The 26,026-nt window shown below is 41.6% G+C and overlaps 1 protein-coding gene across 1 annotated transcript in view; it reads right to left on the reverse strand.

Moving 5' to 3' along the window:
• RXFP1 (relaxin family peptide receptor 1) overlaps positions 1-26,026 on the reverse strand; it is a 92,435-nt gene that overhangs the window by 45,958 nt on the left and 20,451 nt on the right. Inside the window, exon 2 of the mRNA XM_055336524.1 lies at positions 12,693-12,830. The gene's annotated coding sequence lies outside the window, so the exon portion shown is untranslated. The remainder of the gene's footprint in view (positions 1-12,692; positions 12,831-26,026) is intronic.

The following is a 26,026-nucleotide window of genomic DNA, read 5'->3' on the forward strand; positions in this document are numbered from 1 at the left end:
CTATTTGAATTATTGGACTAAAATATGGTTTAAATGTGATTGGACATCTACAGCATTTGGGGAGCTCAAGTATAATCTTGTGAGTGAGAACTAAACACTGCATTTTTTCCCCGAAACTCTGAGCTTTCATGTAGTTTAGTTCTGTGGCCTCACTACAGAAATGATGACACTTTTCAACATTTCTCTGCATCTATTTGTTTCCTTGGCTGTCAGGTTTTGGTTTCTGGCTTTGGCTTGTCCCCCATTCCTGGCTTGGCTGTGTTTGTTGGCTTTTGGGCAAGTTTTTACTTTTAAAAACTTGGCTCATATCATTAGATATAAGAAAGGAGACTTCCGTGAGAGGGTTTGATTCCTCCATTTTAACAGAGAAGTTGGATGTTAGCACTTAGCACTAAGAGAACTTGTATTTAGCAACTACCTACTAAACTGTAGTAGGTACTTTATTTTGTCTGCATGGCTCTATTCGATCATTATTGTCATTTCCACGTACAGATGGAAAAACTGCTTCTAAGAAGTTTAAGTGAAACATTATTAGAAATTACAAGAGTTAAAATAATAAAATTATTTTCATATTCTCTTTTCTAGACCAAATACATGATTTATCAGTTTGATAGTCTACCAACAGAATTCCAACTTCTGTGTGATATTGGCTTTAAATACCCAGCTATTAAAAACTAAAACTAACTAAATAAAAGGTTTTATTTATACCAGCTATTATCTATTTTTCTGTCATCTATTTCGTTTCCATATTGAGGCTCTTACATCAGATTTGCATGAATTATACAAAAACTCATTTGAATAAAAATCAGAAGTAGATATTAACTGGAATTTATGTTCACCACTATTGTAACTTGTGGAATCAGTGAAAGCATTGGAAATCATCAAAATATTACTAAAAAATTAATTTAATAAAATAAAGTTTTATATTTATGTTATGATTTTTAACACATTTATAAATGTTATAAATAAAACATGTAAGATAAGTCATTTGTGCCTGGATATGTTGAGGTATTGATTATTTTTATAAGCAAGTTTATTGTGTATCTATGGAGCAAGGGTGGCATTGGTGTGCAAAAGTCTGAAGAATTCCTCCTTGCAGGCTGCCAGTGCCTTGTTGGCTTTGCAGGAGGAGGAGGAGGTACACACTCCACTTTCATGTTCCTGTCCCTGACACATTCACCCAGACCTCAGAAAACAGCAATGGATATTGGGTGAAATGACAGCGTTCCAGAATACAGGGTGTTTCTGTGGTTAGTGTTTCACTGCCACGAGGGAATTTATGAGATCAGGGGGTTGGGTGAGTGCCCGCAGATGTTGATTGTCTTTCACTCTGGTTCTTAGCAGGCCCTATATTGAACTGAACTCGTACAAATGAACTATTTCAATTTGCGACACTTTTTACCATTAACGGAGAGTGTAGTGCTTAAAATCACAGGCTTGGGGCCCTGCACTAATCCTTTGCCCCTTACCATTGCTGGCTATTTTAAGGGGTTCTCTATATATGGCCTTGGTTGCAACATTTTGGTCCAACAAATCCACACAGTGTAGCTATTTATGCTGCTTCTCTTTTCCTTTTAAAAAAATACTTATTTACTTATTTTAGAGAGAGAAGAGACAGAGAGTGGGGGTGCAGGGAGAGGGTGAGAAAGAATCTCAAGCAGATTGCTGCTGAGCGTGGAAGCCCATGTGGGACTTGATCCCTGATCCTGAGATCATGACCTGAGCTAAAACCAAGAGTTGGACATTTAACTGACTGAGCCATCCAGGAGCCTTTTCTTTTTCTTAATCCTCCTCCTTTTCTCTCTCTCTCTACCTCATTGTACCTAAACACAACACAGACAAACACACACACACACAGAGTGGAAAAAAAAAGAGAAAAAAAAGAGGAGAAAAAAAGGTGATATCAGGATAGATGAGGGGGATTTTAGAATTCAGAAAGAAACAGGACAAACCTGCTTATACTTTCCCAAAATAGAATATATCTTTTCCGGGGGATCTCTTTTTAAACAGCAACATTTTCAAACACACAAGCTTTTTAGTAATTAGCCTTCACCTTCCTTTCTGCCTTCCCAAAGCATTTACTTCTTCCCACCCATAACTTCCTCCCACCAGAAGGCAGGAATATAGAACATAGGAATTGTAGCCAAAATGGGAAAGTTAGCATTTTTAAGAAAACAGCTTAGTAGTTGTGTTTCTATATTTTAAATCTTTCATTTTTAAGGACGTCTGGGGGCAGCGAGCAGAATGGTTTTTCATGCTTGAGTAATGATCCCACTGAAGTTTGATTCTCTGATTTCTCTTGAGGCATCACAGGGTAGTGTAACAAGCACTGTCCTAAAAGAACATTGTGGTAGGGGTTATGGGTTCCTATGTATTGGTACTACTGCATGAATAGCATTGATGACATATATGCTTACTAAAAAAGAGATTTTTCTAGCTAAAATATGATGTAATGATGCTACTGTTAAAAAGGAGACAGTAGGCCCCAGGTGGTGTCACTGGTGCTAATCCCCATGTTGGCAAACCAAGCCTTAATACCTAACCTAACTAGTCTTAACTGCCCAGGAATGTGATCTTTAACCAGCCAACCTGAAATTTCCGGGTCAGGACTAGGAGGTAATCTGCTGATAAATCTCTTCTATTTCTCTTAGGAGGGCAACATTGCTTAAAACAATGCATTCTTTGTTAATAATTTCCTTTCCTTTTTTTTTTTTTTTTGGCTCCCTCTCTGGCTTTAGAAACCCTTCCTTTCTTTTGCTTAACAGAGTTTCTTTCTACCTGCTAGCTTGCATGCAGCTTACTTCATGAATAGTTAAATAAAGCCAATTTGACCAATTTATTTTGTTGAATACTTGTTATTTAACACAGTGTGGATACAAATTAATGACATAGACCGAGAAGAGGCTGATGGTGCATGCTGCATGAGCTCAGTAGATACTCGCTGAGTGAATGAAAGAATGAATGAATGAGGCTTTATCCTCAAACACACTTCAGAGAAAACCCAGTCTCTTATTCTACAATAAAATTTGGGAACTGAAGCAGTTATCAAAAACACAGTTTTCCAGGCTCTTCTACTGGACATTCTGATTTATGTCAGTATGGGGTCTAGGGATCTATATTTTCTACCTGCTGTCCCAGGTGAGTCTTAGAACATGTTTTGGGAGAACTGCACTATGAAATTCACCCCAGCCAGCTGGAGCCCTTGCCACATGCAGTGGAGCACTGCTAGATTTAGTAACAGAAAAATCTTGACAATCAGAAGGAGCATGCTTCTTCTCTTTTAGCAAAGTTGCTGTTAATAATGAGTTAAGAGCTCAAATAAGATTAATGCAAGTGATCCTTCATTTAAGGGCATTTTGCTTATATCTTTCTTATTATGCTTACTATAGTCTGCTTCATCCTATGCTTATCTACATATGCATTTTATCTCCTTATGAGAGTATAGTGGGAAATAATCTTATAAAGTGATGCATTTTTAATATACTTCAGTGACCACAAAGGTACTTTTAGCATATGTAAAATATGGTATAGGAAATATTAAAATATTATTTCACTTGCACCAAGTATTTGTTATAATTTAGTTATGTAAAAGTGGATTACACATCCATCAGAATTTTGGACAAGGCACCCCCCCCCTCCATGCTCTCAGATTCTCCTGGCACAGGTGTGGGGTGAGGGGAAGCAGTGGAGGTTCAAGGAATGAGGTCTGGATGCAAATGGGAAAGGTCCAGGTTTCCTGAATGCACTAATTTGTTATGGTGCTATATTAGGCTTTCCTAAAATAGTTTCCTGGGATTCTCCATGAGAAGAGAGCTCCATGGTGAAATATGTTTGGAAATGCTGCATCTTATATTTCCACTTAGGATTGACAATGCATGCTAGTAGGATGAAAGGAGAAGGCAAGCCTTAAAGAAATATCCTGACTTTTGTTAAATTCTTGTTATAAGATGCCATACATTTTGTAAAGTGTTTGCTTTTGCATTTGCACAAGAAAGAGTATGCCTAGATCACTGGTTTTCAAAATGTAGATGCAGGACCAGCAGCATCAGCATCACTTGGGGACTTTGAAGAAGAGCAAATTCTTGAGCATCATTCTAGAGGCAATGAATCAGAAATTGGTGTTGGGGCTGAGCCATCTAGGTTTTAAGAAGCCTACTGAAGTTTGAAAACCACTGCTCTGCACTCACTAATCACTTTTTAGGTATTCTAAATATGGTAATAAAATTGTGCATAGTGAAGTGAATCATTTCAAAACATTAACAAGTATGATATTCATCTGCTGTGCTTGTGAAAATGCAGATTTCTGGGCTCCCATACTGCCTCCAAGATGAGCATTTCTAGGGTAGAGTTCAGAACTCTAGCACCTCTCACTAGCCCCCAGGAGACATTGCTGCTGCTGGTTCTCAGAGCTGGCTTCCCAAGAGTTCCCATAAATTTGCAGGAGCCACTTCTGGGTACCTTGGATATTTGGATTTTGAACCAAAAGTTAAGGGACTTGAGTCTGTCTGAGAGGAAGCCAGAACAAGGGAGGATATAAGAATGCTGTGTTTAAATGGTCTCCTTTTTAATTTTTTAAAATTTTATTTATTTATTTATAAAGATTGTATTTATCCTTTTGACACAGAGAAAGAGCACATGCAGAAGGAGCAACAGGGAGAGGGAGAAGAAGAAGCAGACTCCATCCTGGGCTCCATCCCAGGACCCTGGGAATCAGGACTTGAGCTGAACGCAGCTGCTAAACCTACTGAGCCACCAGGTGTCTCGGTCTCCTTTTTTATTAAAATTAAAGTATAAGTCCTATGGGTTATAGTGTACCTGCTTATTGACTAATGAATGAATAATTTATAAAGTTTGGATTTATGTAAAGTGGAGCATTCCTGATTCTCGGACATTTACTCAATTCTCAGCACCCATTCTTGGAACATACGGAGAATCTTTGTCTCAGAAAGTAATGATCCCCAAAGTAAAGGTGCCCCAGGTCATTAGAATAAGCCTTTGGATGCTGGCTGGCCATGCAGAATGATTCTCCCAACTAACTATGTGGGATCTCCTTGCATTGGAAATGACAAGAGTAATTTGATTAGCCTCTTTGTAGGCTCTTAAAATCTTTGGAGGCAACTCTGAAGAAATTAAGGGGGGGGGAGTTGACATCCTGGGCTTATTGTAGAGGAAATTAAGGCCACTAAAGAAACTGTCCATTATAGGAAGAGTTCTTAGATGGAAATTTTTGTGAAGTTAACCCAAACATTGTTAAGCGTGGTTGGATAAACAAACTTGAGGTTAAATTGAGGTTTGTTGAGAAAAGGGGAAAAAAAAAGAGAAGCAAAGCAAGAGTCTCTTGATTATAGAGAACAAACTGATGGCTACCAGAGAGGAGGTGGGTGGATGGATGAAACAGGTGATGGGATTAAGGTGTGCACTTGCTGTGAAGAGGACCAGGTGTTGTGAGGAAGTGTAGATTCACAGGTGGTATATGCCTGAAACTAATATTATACTCTATGGTAATTAACTGGAATTTAAATAAAAACTTAAAAAAATAAACTGAGGTTTGTGTGTACAGAGAAGTCAAGGGTTCAGTTACTTCGGTATTTCCAATGCTATTTTGAGAATAAGAAATAGAAAACCAGGTATTTTTGAACACACAATGTATGGTTTTGTATCAATGCATATTCATGACCCATATCACCTTTCCTCTTGCATTACCTTAAAAAAGGTAAGCCACCAACTCTAAATGGAATATTCTAAAATGAGAAAAGCTAAGTTCTACATCAAACTGCCTGGTGTTGCTGTCATTCAGACAGCTGTATAAAAAGCTGTATTTAGGAAATGAAGGAATATTTGGTTTCTGGAATTTTCAATTCAGGCCCAACGAAAAATTAAAGGAGTCCTTGAATACACTTTAAACATTCTTAAAATCCTTCTACAATTTAAAAATATATATCACCACCATCACACTCATAAATAAATACTGTTTATCTAATTCTCATAGATTAGTAAGTGCCAAGCCAGTGACAGGAACATATTTTGGGGTATTAACAAAGTTTTTCTTCCCTTGAATTTTTTGCATTCTCTGTTCTTTTTCCTACAGCAAGCAGCTAAAATTTTCCACTTTCCTTGCCTGGGGAAAGGACCACGCAGAAGCTTGTAGATAACAGAAGGAGTCAGATTCTTGGCATTTGATCTTCAAAGGCCTATACATGAGCACTGATTCTGAAAAACAAAAAAGGGTGGGCTTTGCCATTCCTAGTCTGCACCAGATACCTGGACCAGAGAGAGAGAGAGTAGGAGGGTCCTCTTATCCTCTCTTTTCCTTTGGCAGCAGATTCTGGGGAAACCAGAACCTCTTTACCTTCATTACATCTGCAAAGATGTTATTTCCAAGTAAGATCACATTCTGAGGTTCTAGTGTACAAAATTTGTAGCAGGTACTAACCTACTACACCATTCAAAATGTATTAGAAGAGATTTCTATTTCCCCTGTGGATTATAGAAATACCAACATGGAAAAAGAAGAACAAATGTCTTCATCTTTTTTCCTGTAGACATCCTTTTCCTCTGCTAAAGTGAGGAATGTTCAAGGAAAGAGTCTACAGGAGGGCAGCATCAGAACTCGGGTCTTCATAATAGAGTAATTCAACTTGGCTCCAACAGGGGGATGAGGTTGGGTTGGTGTAACTTCCATGGCGGGCCCTTTTTGTACAACCATCTGTCTAAAATACAAAAGAAGGAATGCTAGCAAATCTGTAATCTGGAAATGCAGAATTCTTTTTAAATAAGCACCTAGAGGTAGTGAATAAATGCCATAGTATCTGACAATTTGATTCTACTTTAATATTTCATTTCTACTACTGAGTAAGCGCACAGTTTAAAATGGACATAAGTGATTTCTCCATGAGGGTCCTCACCTTTTTTATAATCCAGTTCCCTTGTTATTTACCCAGATGGATTCTCCCAAGTATCTGAGCATTTTACCTGAAAAAGTAGAAGGACCCTCTTTTTTTCCTGGTTTGTCATTGTTGCAACAAATACTGCTCTGATGATTCCTAAAGACATTTTTTTGGTCTCTAGCCTGTTTGTATCTGTGATAGTTTAAAATAGGGATGAAAAACGGGTTAGTGTGATACCTAGCAAAAACATGGAAATTGTATGAGAATTATATCAAATGGTGTAACTCGGGGAAAAACTGTACATTTTCATACTGAAGTTTATCAGTAAGGATCAAAGTTATAGAAATGGTGCAATTGATTTTGACACATGTATGTCTACATGTGTCTATAAATTCTGTATTGCCCAAATGTTGTAGGGAGAAAGGGATTCTTGTGAATGCAATGGAAAACTTTAAATCATTGCTTTTGTTTGCATTGTGTCCATGAAAAATGTTCAGTGAGTAGATGTGTTATACTTTTTATTCTGATGTATTTTATTTTATTTTTGTATTCAGTACACTATTCCGTTATTGAGAAATTATTTTTTTTAAAGAAAATTGGGAATTCAATAGCTAAATAAGAGTGCTTGTTTCAAAAGCCTGTGATAATACAAAAGTTGTATTTTTTTCCTAAATATATTTAGTTCACATTCCAGTGCAATACATGGGGAATCAGTTTAATTTATTGAATGGTGTTTCATTTTTTTTGATGACTCTGCTAAATTTTATTACTACTATTTTGATTTGACTTACTTTTCCACTTTAGTAATTATTATCGGTGTCAATGCTACATAGCTTGGAAATATTTTTTAGGATGTATTTTAAAAGTTCTAATTAAGGAAAAGTCCGCCCCTCCCATTACAAAAAAGATTTTTTTTATCTGGCAATATACTGTTAAGTCCTAAATGATCCCTCTAAAAGTGATTTTTGGCTGTGGGTTTTTCTTTTATTTATATGTTAGGATACTATGTTTTATGTGATTGTAAATATATTTAATGCCGTTTATTCAAATATGCATGAGGTTTACATGTTGTGAAAGGAACCAACTTTCTGACTTAATTTAATTAGCAGTAAACAGAATATAAACATGAATATCTTAAAAACGAACAGACGGGGAAACACAAATTATCTGGATACTGTAAAAAGAAAAGAGAAAAAAACCTACGGCTGGTGAAGGGAATTCAGTAATAAGATGCAAGAGAAATAACTGCATTTCATCATTTTTATCAGCTGGGCCCTAAAGCTGGTGGTAAAATTCTGTTATCTTTCCAGATGTTCCAGTCTACTCATGCATGTCAACGGACCACTGTTGAGGTTTTGGCCAGAGTTCTGTGTGTGTGTGTGTGTGTGTGTGTGTGTGTGTATTTCTAGAGGACTGTAACCAATACAGCATCAGTATTTCTTATGGAAACTAACACATTTGATAACAGTGATAATGGAGTTTGTTAGCGAGTTAGCGTGTTTGCATACCAGGTCGCGAACACTTGTTTCTAGTTCATTTCTACTGTTGCTACTATTTCACAGGCATTCTTCACTTTCTACTCGGTTGGGTGTAGGCCAGTGGTTCTCAAAATGCAGTGTGCATTTTATAGTTTCCAGGGGATTCACAGAACTCCCTGAAGATTTTTTTTGAACCTCAGGGTCTATCTGAGCATAAAATACAAGCCACTATTCTGGGATACACAGCCCAAGAGTAGAGAGGAGTGGCAGGTATCTCCTGAGTGCTACATAGAAATTAAAAGCAATTGCTTGTCTTTTTTTTTCTTTTCCTTCGGAGGTAAAGATATTAAAATCTGTTTAACAACCAGTTCATAGGGGATCCCTGGATGGCTCAGAGGTTTAGTGCCGACTTCCTCCAGGGCGTGATCCTGGAGACCCAAGATCAAGTCCCACATCAGGCTTCCTGCATGGAGCCTGCTTCTCCCTCTGCCTGTGTCTCTTGCTCTTTCTCTGTGTCTCTCATGAATCAATAAATAAAATCTTAAAAAAACCCCAAGAACAACCAGTTTATAAACCTAATGGGGTGAGCTAAATAATAATCAAAATCTAATTTATGAATATTGTGATGGACTTGGTTTGAAAGAGAAAAGAATAGAGGAAAAGACAAGCATGAAATAGAAAGGGAAGTTGGGAGAGAGTGAAAAAAGAGATGGTGACAGTTAGGGGGGCAGAATGGAAGTGAGGAGACCCATGGAAATGATGAGATGAAAGAGAGAGAATGGGCCTCAGATCCACAGTGGAAAAAACACTGGGAGGGAGAAAAAAGTCAAAGAGGTGGAAAAAAGAAGAAATCATGATGGATGGATCCATCTCTAAACCGATTTTTGTTCCAATTGGTATTGTTTCACAAGAGTTAAGCCCATGCTTGCCATCAGAATTCAAATTCTAAGTGTAAAGAAATACACCTTAGTATTTTCCCTGTTATATTCTCTCTATTAAAATTCACCAGGATAATTAACCAGAATAACTAACACAGTTAAGTTCCAAATATACAAATCTACACAGTTTATTTTTTCCCCTCTCCTCAAATAAACTATAATTACATTTTCGGGAGATGTGGGAAAGCTTACCCACCTCCGGACTATCGCATAATCAATAGGATACACGTGCATACACACCCATGCACACACATATCTGATTATATAAATATATAACTACAAGAGTATGGAAAAATGTCATTTCTTCAAATATGAGCTCCCATTTCAGTAAATAGACAAACCATGGTTGTTCCTAGAAATTTTAAAATTATTTATCAGACAGGACTTTCTAAAGTCACCAGGTGGGGACTCTGAGTCACTGAGAGTTAAGATGTACCTCTGTGGGAAGAGCAATGATAATACCAACGGGGGTAGACTTTGCAGAAGTGGCTGCAGTTGCTGGCTTCCCTCTGCCCGGGCCCCTCGCAGTGTGACTTTGCGGTCCCTCTCAGCGGGAGGGAGGGGCCACTTCACCTCTGGAAACAGGGCTGGCCTTGCGACTGGCTTGCGTAGGGACATGGGGCGAGTGTGCCATTTTTGAGTTTAGGCTTCAAGAGGCCTTGTACGCTTCCAGGTCACTCCTGGGTGCCGTGTCCCTACCATGAGAACCAGCTTGGCTTAGGCCGCTGAGGACCAGAGCTGAGTCACCCTGATTATCTCAGCCGGGCCCCCAGGCCTGACGACAAAGCTGATCCACAGGTAACCGCAGGTGCATGGGAAGGTCCAACTGAGCTGAGAGCTGCCGGGGTGTGCCCAGCCCGGGTTGTTGACCCACAGAATTGTGAGCCACATAAATGATTGCTTCTTATGTCACTAAGTTTGAGATCATAACAGTCCGCTGACACCCCTTACCGCATGCTAAGTATGTGTCAACTACTGGGCTAAGCGCCTTAGATACAGTATCGCAGTGAATCTTTTTAAGACCACGTGGCCACAGATACTTTTATTATTCTCATTTCGCAGAGAAGAAGACAAGACATTTTTACCCTCTTCATGGCCAGAATTGAGGTCCCCATCTCCCCAGCCTGACCTCTGCGCTCCAATGCCACAGTGCCTCCCTCCGAATTTGCTGGTTGGCCAATCTGAGAAACTTGAGTAACTAAGGATTATCACTTATCACTTTGAGGATTGTTACCTTTGTTACTTGAATTCTTTGAATTTAGCACTAGAGCAAGAGCTCCCCAGCTTTTTTTTTTTTTTTTCACCGAGTAACTACTTTTGGTGGCGAATTTCCTTTGCCACCGAGTTTTTTCCTGCTTCCTGTCAACATTTCAGTTGGTGGGAAGCTCTCAAGCCGCTCCATCTGAACTACTCCAAGCTGGAGGGGGAAGTGGCTGGCAGTGGGCCGAACACTTGATTCTTTGTGTGTGTGTGTGTTTAAATTTGTGCAGTATTCAAGTATTTTATACATACATAAAAAAGGAGGGATCCCTGGGTGGCGCAGCGGTTTAGCGCCTGCCTTTGGCCCAGGGTGCGATCCTGGAGACCCTGGATCGAATCCCACGTCGGGCTCCGGTGCATGGAGCCTGCTTCTCCCTCTGCCTGTGTCTCTGCCTCTCTCTCTCTCTCTCTCTCTGTGACTATCATAAATAAATAATTTTTTTTTTTAAAAAGAAGAAAACATATATGAGTAGTCATCCAAATCAAAGGTGATGGCAGCTTAAGCTCACCAGTTTAGGTGTGTACTGTTGAGTTCACCACCACCACCTAGAGACAAGGTTCTGAACGAAGAAGCGTTAATTCCTTCCAAGGGGTGCCTTAAAATGTCTCTAATACTTGAGGGAGGGAAAACGGGCAAGTCCTGTTCAGCATATTATTTAAGCAGCACTTTAGATGGTTATGCATGTTTTTGTCGTCCCCAAAATAGTACCTTCTTTCCCCATGGGTGAGAAATCTCATTAGTTCTTACATTATTAACCAAAGCTCATTTTCCTAGCAAGTCAAAGCCAGCCAGCGGAAGTTCTTTTACAAATTTGTGTGTTCGAGGCTTCAGAAATTCGAACAAAATTCTCACTGAAACCGAGTTTTCCAGATGTTCCGGTGGGCTGGAAGCCCCACGTGGCTTCCTGGGATTCTAAGTGGGATTGTTGGTTAAGTAATAGGCAAGCTGGACTTACTGCCTGTTCTCTTCTAGGGCGTCTCATCTGCCCTCAGAACAGGAGCAAGCAAAGGACGAGAAAGGGCAATAGCTGTTAACACTTAGGTAGTACCTGCTGTCTGCCTCCCTCTCCTAATCCCTTACATTAATGTTCCCAGATTCTCTTGCTGTGGGGACAACTTCCAAACCCCTTTCTAACATGAGGAAACCGAGGCAGAGAGCGGCTCAGGCGCATCCTCCAGACCACAGCCGTGGTTCGGGGGGTGCCGGGTCCGAGCCCCGCAGGCAGGCTCCAGGCCGCGGGTCTGTCTGCGCCGCGCGTTCCACCTGGAGCAGCCGACGGGAGGCCCGCGGGCGGGTCACGCGGTGTCACGGGCCCCACCGTCCTGCGACCCCGGCTGCGCCAACACGCGGCCAGAACCGGCAGCTGGGGCTCAGGAAGGGGATGCGGGTCCCTGGGCCCGGGGGTTCCCGTCTCCATTCCCGGCCTCTGCAGCCTCACCTGCCCTGGTCCCCGGAGGCCCCCCCCCCCACGGCCTCCGCAGCCTCACTTGTCCTGGTCCCCGGAGGCCTCCCCGCCGTGGCCTCCGCAGCCTCACCTGCCCTGGTCCCCGGAGGCCTAACCCCCCCCCCCCGCCCGCGGCCTTCGCAGCCTCACCTGTCCTGGTCCCCGGAGGCCTCCCCCCCCCCACGGCCTCTGCAGCCTCACCTGCCCTGGTCCCCGGAGGCCTCCCCCACCCCCCCGCAGCCTCCGCAGCCTCACCTGCCCTGGTACCCGGAGGCCTCCCCCGCCCACGGCCTCAGCAGCCTCACCTGCCCTGGTCCCCGGAGGCCTCCCCCCCCCCCCCACGGCCTCCGCAGCCTCACCTGTCCTGGTCCCAGGAGGCCTCCCCTGCCCACGGCCTCTGCAGCCTCACCTGTCCTGGTCCCTGGAGGCCTCCCCCCCCCCACAGCCTCCGCAGCCTCACCTGTCCTGGTCCCAGGAGGCCTCCCCCGCCCACGGCCTCTGCAGCCTCACCTGTCCTGGTCCCCGGAGGCCTCCCCGCCGTGGCCTCTGCAGCCTCACCTGTCCTGGTCCCAGGAGGCCTCCCCCCCCACGGCCTCCGCAGCCTCACCTGCCCTGGTCCCCGCGGCCTCCCCCTCCACCCCCCCGCAGACTCCCCCTCCCCCCCCCCCCCGCGGCCCCACTCACCGCAGTTGTCCTCGTCCGCCTGGTTGCCGCAGTCGTCCACGCCGTTGCAGTGCAGCAGCTGCGGCAGGCACCGGGTGGTGTTCCCGCAGGGGAAGAAGCCCAGGGAGCACCGGGCATGCTGGCCGCCCCCGGGAGCCCCTGGCGAGGAACCGGGAGGGCAGGTGAAGGCGCGGCCGTGCCCCCGCCCCTCCCCGGCGGCCCCCTTGCCTCCTGGCGGGACACCGGCGCCTTCCCAGGCCTCGTGCGCGTGGAGAGTGGGGAGGCCTTTCCCGCGCCCGAAGACGCCAGGGCGCCCCTGCCTGGGTGCTGGCGGGGCAGGCGCCCCCCGTGCCCCAACCAGCCCCCCGTGCTTGAGCGAGGCTGGGCTGCCCCCGCGCAGGAGGCCCGGGGGTGTGGGGGTGTGGGGTGGGAGGGGTGTGGGTGTGGGGGTGTGGGGGGTGTGGGGGTGGGAGGGTATGGGAGGGGTGGGGGTGTGGGGGTGTGGGGGTGTGGGGGTGGGAGGGTATGGGAGGGGTGGGGGTGTGGGGGTGTGGGACGGGTGGGGGTGGGGGGCGCAGGCCTGGGCCCCGAGCCCGCAGCTCCCGGCCTTGCAGTGGCCTCTCCGCCCAGTGACGGGCACGTTAAGGGCCCTCGGGGCCTTCTCTGGCTTAATAACTGACTTTTTAGGGCCGAGTCGAGGCCCTTTGCCTGAATGTGGCCGCCGAAGGGCATCTTGGTTGCTCCCAACTGGGCAGCGACGACCACAGGTGCCGCAGACATCCGCGGGCAGGCTTTTGCGTGGGTATAAGGGAACTGTGCCACTTTGAAACCTCAGATTTATATGGACTTTAAAGATTATTGGAGACTCCAAATGTGATTCCGTTGTGTATTATCCTTATCAAGTTTGCACACGCTTGGAACTTTCTAGAATATTGTCGATTATGAGAAATAAGAACAGAGCACTTTGAACTGTCAATAGCATTTGTTATATAAAAATGTATTTGTGATCTGTCGTCAAGACATGAAAAGAATAAAAGTGATTATTTGCTCTGTAAGATGTAGCAGGACATTTTTATAACAGGGCAAGTGACATTTTATAGAGAAAAAATCTAACTATGTTAGGTTTTGACGGTACTTGGCTGTTTCAGAACACATTATTTGATGAAGGAAATAGTCAAATCTACATAATAATGAGCTATGTTATCAGTGTTCTCACTTGTGAAATTATTTTAAAATGATCCATATTTTTTTCAATAAATTGGAATGAAGTCAGAGGAATTGTATACTTTTGTGTACAGGATGCCACTGTTAGAATATCACACATTTCAGAGACCTCAGGTGTATATAAAATAATAAATAAAATAAAATAAAATAAAATAAATAAAATAAAATAAAATAAAGTTAATCTGTGTTGATACTGACTTTTGATACCTTTATTAACTTTTTAAGAACAAAATTTAAAAATCAAGGGACCCTGTCTGCCTCAGTCGGTAGAGCATGACACTCTTGATCAGGGGGTTTTTTCAGTTCTGGCCCCTCATTGGATAGATAGCTTACTCAAAAAAAATAAAAATGGAGGGTTTCAGAAAAATTCTTTGATGAATTGTCAGCCTTCAGCCACAGTTACTGTTTGAAGATGTTTTAACTAGACGCACCTGCCTGTGTTTTCATGCTGCTGGTTTGAAAATTCTTCTCGAGTAACTTATTTTTATGGACATTATGCTTTCATGTTGTATCTTTTAAGTTTATATATAGAAGCAGCTACAGCTCTTCAATGATTATGTCATGAAATTAGTCCTACATTTTCATAATGGTATGATTCAAAGATATATTAAAGTCTTAAATAGTGATACTTAAAAAATAGCTTTATTTTGAGATGATCTCAAAGTTGCAAATATAGTATAAAGGATGATTATTTCCCCCCCTGAATCGTTTGAGAGTAAGTTCCTGACCAGATGCTCCATCACCCCTAAAAACTTTGGTTGTGTTTTTTTCTATAAACAAGGACATTCTCCTACATAACCCCACTTAGAACCATCAAAATCAGGAAATTAACATCAATGCTTTACTACTATTTCAACCTCAGAATCCATTCACATTTCGTGTTGCTCAAGAGTCCTTCATAGTAAAAGGATCTACTTCATAATTTTTGTGTTCAGTTGTCACATTTCTTTAGTTTCTTTTGATCTGGAATAGTTTCTTAGATGATAGAGTTAAGGGGCCAGTAAGTGATGATTATAGGAAAATTTTGTGGAGGTTGATATTATGCCACCCCAAAATATGCCACTTTGGCATAAGTATTATTTTAAACTAAAGACGGTTAAAAAAAATAAAAGCAAACATAGGAAGAGCTCTCCACCCTCCCCCATCCGCCTAAAAGCAGGGCATCAGTTTCCCTTTGTGAAGGTGTCTTCCTCTTCCCTCCATATGAGGGAGATGTCACTGGAGATGGAAAGTTGGCACCAAGGTGAGTCTGCACAAACAAACCTTACTAAAATAACCCCTTTCTTCCCTCTCAGGATTAAAATCTTAGGGGTTTCAATAAAACATTTTTTGCAGGCTAAGTTCCTAGTGGTTTATCATGAAAGGAATAAAATTTAGCTTTTACTTTTTGACAGACCTTGACCGAAATGCACAAGCACTTAGAATTTGGTCAAGGGAACTCATGAAAACGCCAACTCAGTGAAATTATAACCCTCCTTCTGGAAGAATCTGAAAGGTTAATATGGAAAATTTTAATGTGGTTGCTCTGAAGTTAATGCCTTAAGGGCATCTCTGGTCAGTTAAATTTAAAATAAAGTAGGAGAGTCTAATTGGTACATTTCATGAAAATGTTTATTGTGTTTCTGTACAGCTATGACTTGCGTAAGCATTAAGGGAAGTTTCATCAGATTCTATAGCTTATTTCCAGTATTTGAAATCCTTTTTACAATCTATGGAAGATATGCAGTATTCTATTTTCTCAGATAATTACAGCATCAAAAGTATAGGGAGTTTACTAAATACCTTTTTAGGAAGTAAAATAAACACACATGCGCAAACACATGCACACAAGCCAGACCCAAACACACAAACTTTCTCTACACTCAGTCCATTTACCTTATTTTATTATCTTTTAAAAAATGATTTATTTATTTATTTGAGAGAGAGATAGCAGGAGCACAGGGGGAGAAGCAGACTGCTTGTTGAGCAGAGAGCCTGGCTCGGCCTTGATCCCAGGACACTGAGATTGTGACTTGAGCCGAAGGCAGGTGCTTAACCCACTGAGCGACCCAGGTGCCCAGCGTCCATTTATTTTAAAAGATAGATAATTTCTATCTTAAGTGATGACCTCCAATAACTATTTAAGGTTCTTTAAAAACAAAACAAAAATACCAGTCATAGCAGAGGACTGTTAAATACGTGGGGCAATTTCAGAACTATATTCACATATATATGTTGAACAATAGCCAGTATAATTTGATCTCATTTACACAAAATAAGGGCTGTATAATACTTGTGTTTATAAAATACTGATGTGGTCACAACAAACTGTCAACAGTGTTCATCTTTGGGAAAGGGGACCAATAATTGCAGGACAAAGGGGAAATTTTACTCTGCAAATTATATCTTTAAGAGAATCTGGACTTGTTTTTTAAAAGCGAGTATTCCTTTAATAATAAGAAAATAATCTGAAGTTATTTACAAGAATTCAAATGTGTGGAAACTTGGTTTCTCAGCTTCAGATTAAACATCTCATTTGTAATAGTAGTTAGCCCTTTATAGACCTTTTGAGACAAGGCAGTATAAGGTCAGTGGTTCTCAGTCATGGATGATTTGTTTCCTCCACTTTGGGGAACAAGTGGCAAAGTCTGCAGACATTTTTTTCATTGTCACGACTTGGCAGGGTGGGGGGGGGCCGGAAGGGGGTGCCATTGGCATCTAATAGGTAGAGTCCAGAGATGCTGCTAATCATCTCGCGAAGCGCAGGAACGCTCCCTCAAACAAATATTTATCTGCCCTAATGTCAGTAGTGCCCAGGGTGAGAAGCCCAGGGCTCGGCATTGTTGAAGAATCAATGGGAAAGCACTCCATGCCAGCAGACTAACACAGGAGTTCACTTGCAGGACAGGCAATCAATTAATTAATACTCAGTGGCCGTTTATCTTCTAGTGGAGACTCTCCATTGGATTTTAAGAGATTTTAGAAGTGGATGGACATTACCAAATGGAGGGACTAGTGCAGCTGCTGTGTCTCTGGAAAGGTTGTGATTGCTGTTGTTTTGACAGTTGGGAGAGAGGCCATACCTTGTTATGTCCACCAATGCCAGGGCAGTTAGAAGGAATAAATTCTTGACTACAAGGATTATTAAACAATGGACTGGGTTACTAAGACAATCTCTGGAGGTTTTGAAAAATTGGATAGATAATTTAAGTATATTCTGCCAAAAGTAAAAGAATCAGCCACAAAATATTTTCGGGCTTCTTGAACTAGTTCCATGAATCTATGAATAACAAAACAGATGTTTAGAAGGAGGTATTATTCAAAAGAACATTTTAGACTTTAAATTTGAGATGTGTGCACTCTGTATACATTAAAAAATCTTGAAAAAAATTACATCATCTATACAGTAGACAAAATAAATTCATTTGTCCTGACAAAATCCAGGTACTCAACAGCTCTTAATGATATTGCCTCAACCCAGGTTCCCATTTTAAATATTTTATTATGATCTTTCTCAAAACTTACACTACTCCAGATAAATTAAACTTAGTTTCCCAAGAATTATGCCTTTCTCTAGGTGAATGGGATTCAGAACACACTTACTGTGGGGTGCCTGGGTGGCTCAGTCAGTTAAGCGTCTGGCTCTTGATTTTTGCTCAGGTCATGATCTCAGGGTTGTGAGATTGAGTCCTGCCAAGGCTCTGTGCTGGGTGTGGAGGCTGCTTGGGATTCTCTCTCTCCTCCTCCCTCTGCCCCTTCTCCCCACCACTCCCCACCCTTGCTTATCCACATGTGCATGCTCTCTCTTAAAAAAAAAAAAGATTACTTGTTGTGATGAGCACTGAGTGATGTAAAGGATTGTTGAATCATTATATTGTACACCTGACAGTAATATAACACTATATGTTAATTATACTTGAATAAAAAATATATATACTTGAATAAAAAAATACAACACCCTTCTCCCAATAAAAACAAACCATCCTTCCAACAACAACAATAAAGAACTATGGCTTTATTGCTGCCTGTCTTGATTCCAGTCTGACTTAAGGCCTCACACAGAACTGACCCAGGGACAGACTATTTGCAGTCCCCAAATGTGTCATGCACATTGCTGTTTCCTACCAACAAAATGGCAGTAAATAGGCAGTGAGTTTTCCTTATTTACCTGCCAATATTCCATACTTTCTTTAGGATTCGTGTATCACCTTCCTCTGAAAGCTTCTATTTCTTCTTTAGGCTGGATGGTGTACCTCTTCTCTGTTTTCTTAGCATCCTGTAGCTATCTCATTTCAACAGCCCCCTGTTGCACTATATTGTGGTTCTTGTCCACCTATGTCCCTTCTGTCAGCATTCTGGAGGCAGAGAGACTGTGTCTCAAATCACAGTCATATTCCCTGTGCTTAGCATGAGGGTATAAGATGGCAATAAATACTTAGGAATGAAGGAATAAGTGAATGAATGAGAATGAAAGATATGTGGTGAATTGAATCAACTGGCGATGGACCGAATTTTCATTAGCATTATCTACTCATTCTCACCAGCTTAATAGTTCATGCCCTATTTCACTCATACCCTCCCTCTGTATCATTAGCCGCAGAGAACATAAGAACATGCCATTAAAAATAACTTTCCATAAAGACCAAGATAAAAGTACCTAGAAAAACTAGGCAAAATATGTTATGTTTTATTAAGCTCATGTTTTTCATTAAATTTGATCTGATATCTGAAAATATTGACTTACATGGCAACTTATTAGATATATCTCCCGAGGCCAGAGAAACAAAAGCAAAAATGAACTATTGGGACTTCATCAAGATAAAAACTTCTGCACAACAAAGGAAAAAATCAACAAAACTAAAAGGCAACCTATGGAATGGGAGAAGATATTTGCAAATGACATATCTGATAAAGGGCTTGTATCCAAAATATATAGAGAACTTATCAAACTGAACACAAAACAAATAAGCCAGTTAAAAGGTGGGCAGAAGACATGAATGGACATTCTTCCAAAGAGAACATTCAGATAGCCAACAGACACATGGAAAGACGCTGAACATCACTCATCATCAGGAAATACAACTCAAAATTACAATGAAATATCACCTCACACCCGTCAGAAGAGCTAAACTTAAGAACACAGAAAATAATGGGGTGTTGGTGAGAATGGAGAAAAAGAGGAGCCCTCTTGCGCTGCTCATGGGAATGCAAACTGGTGCATGCATTCTGGAAAACAATATAGAGTTCCCTCAAAAAGTTAAAAATAGGACTAACTCATGATCCAGCAATCATACCACTAGATATTTACCCAAAGAAGACAGAAATACTGATTTGACGAAATATATGCACCCCGATGTTTATAGCAGCATTATTAACAATAACCAAATTATGGAAAGAGCCCAAATGTCCACCAACTGAAGGAATGGATAAAGAAGATGTGGTATATATAAAACATGGAATATTGCTCAGCCATCAAAAATAATGAAATTTTGCCATTTGCAACAACGTGGATGGAGCTAGAGAGTATTATTATGCTAAGCAAAATAAGTCAGAGAAAGACAAATTCCATATGATTTCACTCATGTAGAATTTAAGAAACAGAACAAATGAACATGGGGGAGAAAAGAAGAGGCAAAACAAGAAACAGATTTAACTATAGAGAACAAATTGATGGTTACCAAGGGGAGGTGGGAGGCGCTTAGAAGGGGATGGGTTAAACAGGTGATGGGGACGAAGGGGGGCTTGTTGTGATGAGCACTGGTGTGTATGTAAGTGATAAGTTGCTAAATTCTATACTTGAAACTAATATTACACTATGTTAACGAACTGGAATTTAAATAAAAACTTGGAGAAAGAAAAAAAATCTTGGCTTATTTGTGGGGTCTTAGAACTTGGTGGGATAAAGTTTGAAAATAGGGGCTGAAGTTTTTCTTTCCTGAAATTTTTTTGTTGCGTGCGCTCTTCACTTATCTCAGTGATATTCATTGTTTCATGAGGTGGGAAAGTACAGCTGAAAACCAAGAAATACAACACTACGGAATTAACTTATAAACTTTTAGATGAAGCATTATTATTGAAAGCCTGGATTTCCATTGCAAGGACCAGACATTTTTTTTTAAAGATTTGTTTAAGAGAGAGAGAGAGAGAGAGAGAGAGAGCATATGGTGGGAGGGGCAGAGGAAGAGGGATAGAAAGAATCTCCAGCAGACTCAGTGCTGAGTGCGGAGTTGGTGGTGGGGCTTGATCCTACAACACTGAGATCACGACCTGAGCCAAAACCAACAGTGGGATGTTCAACTGACTGAGCCACCCGGTGCCCCTGTAAGAGCCAAAATTTTGAGGAGAGAATGTTTCTTTTCCTTTCAGCTCCAAAGTCTGATTTGTGTGGAACTTAGAACATAGAGTTTATAATAAACCACGGAGTGAGAGAGGCTATGTGATGGTTAGTTTTATGTGTTTACTTGGCTAGGCTCTGGTACCCAGTTTTTCATTCCAATACTAACCTGGGCATTACTGTGAAGGCATTTTGCAAATGTGATTAACATCCACAATCACTTTAAGTAAAGAAGATTACACTTGATAACGTGGGTGGGCCTCATCCAATCAGTTGAAGACTTTAAGAGCTGAAATTGAGGTTTCTCTGAGGAAGAAATTCTGTGGCCCACAGCATCAGCTCCTTCCCTAGAGTTTCTAGCCCTATAGATTTCAGACTTGCCTAGACATACCCCACAACTGAGTAAGCCACCTTACTGAGATAAATCACTATATTTATCTATCTATACATGTATATGCATACACACATACATATATGAGCATATATGCAAATAATATAAATATAAACAATCATATGTATGTATGCCTGTGTGTGTGTGTGTGTATATATATATATATATATATATATATATATAGAGAGAGAGAGAGAGAGAGAGAGAGATATTTAAAAAAGTGCACGTATCCTATTGCTTCTTTTTCTCTGGTAGAACCTTGACTGATTTAGCATATGATAAGGCAATTTTCCTGTCTCCCAAAGGTAAAGAATTCATCAGGAGGCAGAAGAAAAGGTATTGGAGGAATGCCTCCCATTCCCCTGGACTGGGACCAAACAATCTGGAGGGAAGAGCAAAAAGTAGTAGGAAATTGTGCCCTGGATGAGTAAAGAGAGCACAAGCTTCAATGACCTTCTTCACCCTTCACCACATGGTTCAGCCATAGTAGAATAAAAAAGAGATGTGGCGTATGTAAGGACAGAGACCCGAGGGCTCCTTTTTTACACTCTCTTATTTTATGAAACCCAGGACTGGAATGGAAGTGTGTCTGGAACTTTACAGCCCTCCCCAGGGAGGACAGAAGTAGCCAGGAGTGAGCTAGACGAATGGGAGAGGTCTCACGAGGGGGAGGAGGAAGATATGGACGGACCTGGGGGAAGCAGCCTTCAGGACAGTGTCAGGGAGCAGATGTCTCCACAGCAGATATGACAGGGACAGAGAAACAGGAACTAAGCCTGCGTGGTGCGGGTTCCTGTGTGAATGATCCAGCAGTGGCCATAAGGACCGAGAGCAGATGCCCCTCCCACCAGAGTCTAGATGACACCAAAAGCATGGCCCACTTTAGAGCACGTCTGGAGAGGAGACATAGGAGGTGGCGAGCTTGAAATTGGCAAGATATTAACCCAAAGGATATTGAAGGGGAAGAGGTAGGAAGAAAACAGAAGTGATTGGATTACCTGGAGGCACACTGAGTTTTCTGCTATATGCAGGAGTGGGCATTGGGTTAATTTCATTTATTGAGAAATGAAGTTCCATGATTCTGCCCCTAAGTTCCTAAAAAGAGTTTTACTATCTGTATTACGTGTGTCTAAATTGTAGAGTTAGAGCCACATTTAAAAAAGTGGCATAGACTATTGTGTGTGTGTGTGTGTGTGTGTGTGTGTATTTTTAAAAACAGATTGTAATCAAGCACCGTGGAGTTCAAAATATATTTTAAATGGGTTCTTTCCAGAATTACAGAATCACTGGGATGAATTCTGACCTTAATCTACTCAAAGACTACCAAGCTGCTACTACGCAAATCCTTTCTGGAAGAAGGTAACTCCCTAGGCAAGCGTGTAGGATTAGCTCGTCTGGCCCCTGCTGGGAAAGAGCTGCTTGGTTTGTTGTGCATGCTCAGCGACGGCTATTCCTGGGAAGCATCTGGAAAACCTTCATTGAAGGAATAAGTAGTAGCTCTAGAAATAGAGGAGTTGAGATTCGCGAATCTGGCTATTGTTGAATTGCGACATGTAAGATGTGTTGCTTCCACGTTTACTTTTATGGGGAAGCTGTAGCTTCAGTTCTGTCCAGTTCTGTTTCTCTCGGACCTGGGGCTAAATTGGGCAGGAAAAAGCACATGATCCATTTCATAATAGGACGTGAACATTGGGGGGCTGTTAATGCTGCTCAAAGGAGCCCCACTGTTCCCCACTGCCTCTCCCCACAGACCACCCTCTCGGGCTCTGCTCCTCTGCTCTTGTTTAGGAAAAGCCTCTGCTTTTGCCTCAAGTCGACCCTCCCTCTTGAGCTGCAGGTACCACGTCCTTTCCCCTACTCAGGACACATTCCAGTGCTTCCTCCTTCTCCCCAAGCGTCGACTTTTTACCTCTTTCCTGGCTTATTCTCAACAGTCTGAAAATGTGCTGTTATGTCTCCCTTCTTAAAAACAAAACAAGAGAAAAAAATTTTCATGATCCCATTTCCCATGCCAGTGCCATTCTCATTTTTTGTCTTCCCCTTTTAGCAAAACTTGTCAAAAATGTTCTATACTGGTGTCTGTGATATAATTTTTTTCTGAAACCTCTAAAGTTTCGGAAAGCTATTGAATATGATCTTAATCTCCCTCTGTGAATCTGGGTTATCATGTTGAACAGCCCAATGATATCTTTAGGGTCTTTCGAGGGGATTTGTGTCCTATAAATTTGACCACAGACTCCTGTACTTTGTACAGTTTTTCTCCACAAATCTTCATCAGCTGCCACTTCACCCACCATTAATTTGTTTTCCTCTCTAGGCTTAGTCCTCTAATTACCATTTCTAACTTTTTTTACTTGAACCGACTGTAGCTACAAATGAAGATGCTCAGACACAGTAAACTTGTGTGTAAAGAATGAGCAAATGTGCTGTGAACAGGGCTTGAAAGGAACAAAATTTCTTTCCTCTTCTTCTTTTGTTCTTCAATGGCTTTTAAGGGTCAAAATTTCTGGGGTTCTAGAGTAAGTGATCGTCAGTTGGGTGAGATGTTATTACAAACAATTCTTAGGGCTTAGCATTCTGGCTTAATAAGCATTCAGTAAGAATTTATTGAATGGATGCACCTATTTCCCAACACATAAAGTAGCCAAGGTTTTTGAATTCTCTATTTGTTCATTTCTAGCATATTTCTCAAATCATGACAAAACTGTTTTCTCGACTTTCCAACCGTCACATTTTATTCCTACTCCCTGGTACGGCAGCCGTCAGTTTTATTGATCACTCTAGTAGCGCAGCCAAGAAATAGAGATCCTAAATCAAGGGCAGTTTGTATTTCTTAATAGTTCTTCCATTCAGCACCTTATTTCCATTCCTACTATCTCAACTGATTCCAGTTCATATCATATCATGTCCAGGTAGTAAATTTTTAGTGATTTCCTTTTGGTTACACCTTTAGCCTTACAGTCAAAGAGGTCCCAACTCGCCATAACCTACCTAAGAATCCATTGCTTGAAACTTTTGCTGATTGGCTGTTCTTTCTTTCGTGTTTCTCAGCACTTACACTATGTGAGGCCTAGGCTAAGCGCTTCACATGCCTTGCTTCATTTTATCCTCATAACAATCCTGTGAAATAATTATTAACAGCATCATGACTTTACAGTTTAGAAGGTAAGGCGTAGAGGAGTTCGTTGAGTGGGGTCGCAGAACTGGTAAGTGATGGAACTGATTCAGACTCAGGTCCGATCCGCTTCAGAGCATGTGTTCTTAACACGGTGCCTCAACTCACTTCCCCATATTGACCTGCTGGTGAGCCCCTGAAAAATCATTCATATTTCAGCCTTCATTTTTCGGCTTATGACCCTTCATGACCAACATCAGTTATACCTTCTGACCGACTTCCTCTTTGACTTCTATTCTGGGTGATCTGTCTCTCTTTTGGGATCTTTCCAGTGCAAGGATGAAATACTGCTTCGACAGGGTATCTTATGTTTGTCACCCTGGAGGTTCTAAGATATTTCCTCACAAGGTCAAAGACAAACGTAATGCATCTAAGTAGACAATTTCCTGTTGTCTCTTGGCAAATGTATTAGAAACGGCAGCTTTATAAATTCAGACTCATGGTTCATACGGAGTTAGGATTCCCAGTGAAGACAATGACTTCTTCTAAATATGAAGGAAGGTTTCTCCTTCCTTCATATTTAGAGAATAAATAAGGAATTTAAAAAGGTGAAAATACAATTCTCATGATAGTTCCTCTCAGAGAAGTTTCCAGAAATAAACAATTGAATTGATGAATCCTCGTGGAGAACTTTCTATTTAAATGGCCAAGGTATGGGCAAGAGGAACCCAATAGAACAAAGTGGATAAATATGCACCATTTATTCTGATATTTAGTATCAATACTGATGTTCAGCAGAGTTATGTTTTATTCTTGGGTATGCCTCTAAATTGATGGGCAGGGCAGCCCGGGTGGCTCAGCGGTTTAGTGCTGCCTTTAGCCCAGGGCCAGATCCTGGAGACCCGGGATCAAGTCCCACATCCGGCTCCCTGCATGGAGCCTGCTTCTCCCTCTGCCTGTGTCTCTGCCTCTCTGTCTCTCACGAATAAATAAAAAAATAAAAATAAATAAATTGATGGGCAAATTTGGGTAAGTCATTTCATCTTGCTGGATTTCAGTTTTCCTCACATGTCAAGAGAGGAGACAGTATAAGTGTGGGGTAATACTATTTGATTCTGGGTGGAAGATAAAATGTCGACAAAAAATGTTTGAAAGTTCATTTTTCAAGGGAAAGTACTAGGAAGAGAAGATAAATGAGGAAAAATTGGGAAGAAACATAGAATGAAGCTGAGAAATAGAGAATGGATACATTTAAATAGTGATTGGGAGGAGATAGAGGAATTTCTAGTTGCCTGCTCATTATCTCCTTCCCCCTTTCATAATGGAATCCTTTTTTTTTTCTTTCTGGTGACAATGTGTTCTGTATTGGAAAATGAGACCAGCCTCTACAATAATGATACTCCTATTCCCCGTGTGCCCTGCTGCCTGGGCTGTTAGGCAGCCTATGTGACCAAATTCCTGCCAGTGATATCTAAGAAGTAGAAGTCTTCTTGGGGAGTTTCTGGAAGAGCTATTGCTTTCCTGATTAAAGGGGAAAGATGGAGTTTTGTGTCAGTCTTTCCTTTCTTCCTGCTTTGAACGTGGACTTAGTTCTGGTGCTACAGTAGCCGTCCTGGCATACATTAGGAGATCAGTGTTTAACACAATAACAAATGCACAAAAGATGGTGGAGTGAAAGAAAGAGCTTAGGATCCTAAAGGTATGGCTGGACAAGGTGATCCAGTGCCAGCAAGCACTTACTTCTGGGTGGTGTTCATGTGAGAAGAATAAAGACTTACTTGTTTAAGCCACTGTTGCTTGGTCTTTTTCTTTGCAGCACTTAGAATGCATTTCTGAGACAGAGGGGATTGATGAAAACACTGATACGGACTGCCTACCCCAGAGGGGGGTACAACCGTGAATGTGTATAGGTAAGGGAACCTAGGAAAATGAAAATCATTGCCGACAGGCGAAGGCCAAGTGTGGGTTTTGGTTAATGCCTCAGAACTGACTTTGAAGGGCGCCTGGGTGGCCCAGTGGGTTAAGCATCTGCCTTGGGCTCAGGTCGTGATCCCAGGATCCTGGGATGGAGCCCTGCCTCTGGCTTTCTGCTCAGTGGAGAGCCTGCTTCTCTCTCTACCCCTCCTTCCTGCTCATGCTCTCTCTCTCTCAAATAAATAAATACAATCTTAAAAAAAGGGAGAGAGAGAGAGAGAGAGAGAGAGAGAGAGAAATGACTTTGAAAGTTAATCAGGATAGATAAGTATGATGTTTTTGTTTGAAAATTGGTGGAAAACCATGAAAAGAACAAGTGAGATATGGGAGTTCTGTAA

The sequence above is a fragment of the Nyctereutes procyonoides genome, unplaced genomic scaffold (assembly GCF_905146905.1).
Source record: "Nyctereutes procyonoides isolate TBG_1078 unplaced genomic scaffold, NYPRO_anot_genome, whole genome shotgun sequence".
Lineage (NCBI taxonomy): Eukaryota > Metazoa > Chordata > Mammalia > Carnivora > Canidae > Nyctereutes > Nyctereutes procyonoides.